At 37.8% G+C, this 5446-nt stretch overlaps 1 pseudogene; it reads right to left on the reverse strand.

Annotated features, from left to right (window-relative positions):
* Positions 1-358: 358 nt before the first annotated feature.
* Positions 359-1253, reverse strand: LOC122749071 (annotated as a pseudogene).
* Between the last annotated feature and the right edge of the window lie 4193 nt (positions 1254-5446).

Raw genomic sequence — 5446 nt, forward strand, 5'->3', positions numbered from 1 at the left:
CTTATAGGATTCAACCAGTTGTGAATGCTTCCCCTTTCCTCATACTTTTTTGTATTTATTTCATCTATTTACTTATTAGCCTTGTACAGGTTATAATCCTCCCCATCCCCAGTAGAATGTGAGCATCTTGGGGCTAGGCCCCATTTTGTTTTTTATACTTTCTCTTTTCAGTGTCTAGCAGACAGCGGGTGCTGAATAAATTCTTGCTGAAATAAACTGAATTTAATTTGGCTGCCCTTCCCTACACCCCTTCCCCACCCCACCCCCACCCCTTCCACCATATGATCTCTTCCAGGGTCTGAAAATAAGTCCAGATATTCCTCAAGTGAGGGACTGGCTCAATCATCCCCAGATTGTCTCAGGCCTCCCCACCTGCATGTCTCTCCATGAATCCCAGCAGAACATTCTGCATATTCCTCTGGCCCCTCACTGGATCCTGAATATCCCTCTCCAGCTCCACCACAGCTTCATGGGGCTTCATTGTGTGGCCCTGAACAGGTTGCTCAGTGGGTAGTGCAGGAGGTTAAGGATGGATGAAGAATAGAGGTCCACATAACGCATAAGCTGGCTGGTGAGCAGCATCTGGCAGAATCCACAGTGGAATAGGCTTCCCATCTTGCCATAGCAAAGGTCCATCTCCCAGGTCACCCTCTGAATCTCTTTCTTGGTGCAGCTGATATCCTCTTGCTCCTTCTGTCCATGTGCTGCTACAGCTCAGCCAAAGACCCCTCCAGCTTCTGTAGCATCTCGAACACCTCATTCTCCTGGGCCCAGACAGCCAATTCTTCAGAAAGCTCAGGCACCACAAGAAAGGTATGCCAGCCCTGCCACTTTTTAGACTTGAGGATGTCCCCAACGATGTGGTCCCCAGTGTAGAGGATATGTTTCCCGCTTACTCCAAGCAGCTCACATAAAACCTCTGATGAGCCTCCAGAGCAGGCAGCACAATGTCGGTGGAGCCCCATGTAGGTGCCAATTTGCAGCTTTCCTGAGTCTGTGTTGACCTGTCTCAGAACTGTCCCCTCTGCAAAGAATCATGGTTTCTGCATATCCACCACAATCAGGTCAAAATAGGATTGCCAGGGCCAAGCCAAACCTTCTGCCTGACCACAGTCAAACAGATAGGTCATGATGGCATTGGTGTAGTTGTAGTTGCTGTTGGTAGCCAGAAACACTTCCTTCATCTTTCCCAATAGGAGAGGAATACGGGCATCCTTTTCCACATATTTCTCCAAGTTCTCCAAAGTCTTCTCCTTCAGGCAGCCCTGAGAAAGGGGAATGAAGATGTGTACAGGAAAAGAGGGATGGCAAAGGGAGGGCAGGGGCAGAGGGGCCATAGGAAAGGAGGCAAAGTAAGAGTCAACTCTTTTAACACATACATTTTTACAGTCTTATATAATCAGAGATATAATGCCACTATCTTGTTCTATTCTGGCTCTGTTGTTCAGTTGTATCTGACTGTGACCAGATTTGGAATTTTCTTTGCAAAGAAATTAGAATGGTTTACCATTTCCTTCTTCAGCTCATTTTATGCATAAAGAATCTGAGACAAATAGAGTTAAGTGACTTGCCCAGGGTCACATAGCTAGTAAGTATCTGAAGCTGGTTTTGAACTCAGGTCTTGCTGACTCCAGGCCCAGACCAGCTGCCTTAAAAGTATCTGGAGACTGGATGAGCAAGGAGAAGTAGAAACTGAGAGCTGGAAAGTGTGTGGAATAAACTAAATAGCCAAATCATTTAACTTCTCTGGCTCTCAGTTTCTTCACCTATAAAATGTGAAGGTTGAGTTAGATGACCTCTAAGATCCCTTCTAGCTCAGCTTTTGTGGTCTTTGTCAGATGTCTGATTTCCTAAGTGGGGACAACAGAAAGCCCAGAGCCTAGATATGGACATAAGAATGATTTAAGAGGCCATTAGATGTTACTTTATAGCAGAGCTAGTGAGCTAGCAACTTAGTCCTCACTTCTTCCTCCAGGGCTAGAATGGAATCCTAGACCACATCTTTCTCCACCACTCAAGGAGGTTCAGAGGAAGGACCTTCTCCTCTAGTCACAGTTTATAGGGTCCCTTCCTATCACCAAGGATGGAGATTTACGCTAAGTCACCCTAGTTTCAAGCGACTCAGATGACTAGTGATCTACTAGAAAAGTTCATGGTTGCTTTTTTGTTTAGTTTTATTTTTAATTTATGGAATAAAGCAAACATTTCTATAATATAGTATAATAAAAAATGATTGCATACCAAATTGCAAGTCTGTTATGTAAAACTTGCTATTCTTTTAAAATATATAACAAAGTTATAATATAAATTTCTTTTTCTTTTTTCTTCCTTTTTCCCTACCCTAGAGATGGCTACCATTAGACTCGAAGTATCTATCATCTGTCTATCTACCTACCTACCTATCTATCTACCTATCTATCTATCCATCATCTATCTATCTATCTATCTATCTATCTATCTATCTATCTATCTATCTATCTATCTATCTCATCTACATACATGCATACATACATATACAGATGTGTGTATGTGTATATATAAAATCATTCTATATCTATTTATCTTTTCTTTTTCTAGATGCAAATAGCATCTTCCTTCGTATGCCCTTTGTAGTTAATTTTGGTATTTATAATAGACAAAATAACTTTTTCACTTAAAGTTGTTCTTAAAACAATATGCTGTTACTGTATACAATGTTCTCTTGGTTCTGCTCATTTTGCTCTTCATTATTTAATGTAAGTCTTTCAATGTTTTTCTAAAATCATTGAGCTTATCATTTCTTATACCACAGTAGTATTTTATCACAATTATATACCACAACTTTTTCTGCTATTTCCTAATTGACAGGCAGACCTGTGATTTCAGTTTTTTCGTCACTACAAAGAGAGCTATTATAAACATATAACATATAGATTCTTTTCCTTTTGCCTTAATTATCTTGGGAAACAGACCTAGTAGTGGTATTGCTGGTTAGAATGGTATAAGCAGTTTAATAACTCTCTGTGCATAATTCCAAATTACTCTCCTAAATAGTTGGACTAGTTTGTAATTCCACCAACAATGAATTAATGTCCCAATTTTTCCACATCCCTTCCAACATTTGTCACTCTCACCTTCAATCATTTTTGACAATCTGATAGATGTAAAATGATATCTCACGGTTTTTAATTTACATTTCTCTAATCAATAATGATTTAGAGCACTTTTTTCATATGACTACAGATTGTCTTGATTTCTTTATCTTAAAACTACCTCTTCATATCCTTTGACCATTTATCAATAGGAGAATGATACACATTTTTATAGATTTGACAAAATTCTTTATATATTTGAGACATAAGACCTTTATCTGAGAAGATTTCTATACTTTTTTTCCCTAAATTTTCTACTTTCCTTCTGATCTTGGCTACATTTGTTTTATTTATACAAACATTTAAAAAATTTAATGTAATTGAAATTATCCATTTTTATCTAATTTTCCTATCTCTTGTTTATTCATAAACATTTTTGCCTATCCATAAGTCTACTAAGTTCCATATTTTTCCAATTTTCTTGTAATACCTTTCTTTATATCTAGGTCATGTATCCATTTTGATACATGGTATATGATATTGGTCTATGCCCAATTTTCTGTCTTCCTAACAATTTTTACCAAGTAATAAAATCTTATCCCAAATCTTGTCTTTATACTTGTCAAATACAAGGTTACTATGTTACACACACACACACACACACACACACACACACACACACACACACGTATTCTGAGGAGCTTACAAAAATATAGATTTTTAGTACAGGTTATTAATGAAATTATCTAGCTTGAGTCTTCTAGTTAGAGAGAAAATGTTCTCTACTATTAGAGAGACAACTAACTGGCACAGTAGATAGAATGCAGGGCCTGGAGTCAGAAAGATGTCTTCAAATCTCACCTCAAACACAGGGTCATATGTATGACCCTGAGCAAGACACTTAACTCTGTTTGACTCAATTTCCTCATCTGTAAAATGAACTGGAGAAGGAAATGACAAACCACTCTTGTATCCTTGCCAAGAAAATCCTAAATGGGGTCATAAAGAGTCAGACACGATTGAAAACAATTCAATGACAACATTCGACAGAGAGTAAAATCTCTGCCCTATCTTACTTTGTAGATTTTAGCTAGTCTTTGTGTGTTCCATTAACTCCTGCTGTATTCCACCCATGATCAAACAAGCCATTAGTAATATTGCAAGTTCAAAATATTGTTTTACATGGAAGGAAACTGAATCAAAATAAAAGAATCAATTTTAAGCATTAAAAATACATAAATCAGAAATGGGACCCCAGTCGTTCCCAGCTAACTGATAAGGATAGGGAGCAAAACCCCCACAATATTTGTGTGCTTTTCCCACTGATGGGTGATCACTTGTCTAAGTTAGTCTGAAGTCCTTCTGATTCCTAAAACAGAGTCTGTCCCTTAAACTAGCCCAGTCTCTTAATCCTGGAATGAATATGGCAAGGGCATCCCCAGGGACCCTATCAATCTCCTTGGAAAGGCTATTCAGCTCTCATGACATCTTCTGGCCTCTGTCTCTTCTCATTCTGATTCCTGCTGATCTCTCCTCCTACCTTGTTTATTTATTCATTCTTAATCTGTTGCATAGACTTTTTTTGGTTTTTTGGTTTTTTTGTTTTTGCAGGGCAATAAGGGTTAAGTGACTTGCCCTGGGTCACACAGTGAGTATCAAGTGTCTGAGGCTGGATTTGAACTCAGGTCCTCCTGAATCCAGGGCCAGTGCTCTATCCACCGTGCCACCTAGCTGCCCCTGCACAGATTTTTAAGTTCAGATCTGTGAAGAGGTACTTGGTTTACTTCAGGTTTATGATTGAATATAGATCAAGCATATCTATATGTGTATAAATATATATGTATATACATGTGTATATACATGTATGTTTATATATAAACTCTCATTATATATAAAATAAAATTTGAATATTGAAACATAAAATTATATAAGCATTTGTTCAGTACCGTGAAAGATGGTACTATCTAGACTGGATATTCTATATTGAGATTAACACATTTTAGCATGTAGACATGGTAAATTTTCATTTAATAAACCTATTTATTCTATGGAAAAGCCTTCATAACTATTTGAGAACAAAATAGATACTCTGATGAATTGTTCAAATTCTGAATTATATAGATTTTTTAATATCTTTGTAATAAACAAAATTCCTTAGTTAGAAATATTTTCCAAGCCACTTTTTTTTTCTTTTTTTTTTTTTGTGGGGCAATGGGGGTTAAGTGACTTGCCCAGGGTCACACAGCTAGTGTCAAGTGTCTAAGCTGGATTTGAACTCAGGTCCTCCTGAATCCAGGGCAAGTGATTTATCCACTGTGCCACCTAGCTGCCCCCAGGCCACTTTTAAATGAATATGATTGGATTTAAATTAAAAG

Source organism: Dromiciops gliroides, chromosome 1 (genome assembly GCF_019393635.1).
Source record: "Dromiciops gliroides isolate mDroGli1 chromosome 1, mDroGli1.pri, whole genome shotgun sequence".
NCBI lineage: Eukaryota > Metazoa > Chordata > Mammalia > Microbiotheria > Microbiotheriidae > Dromiciops > Dromiciops gliroides.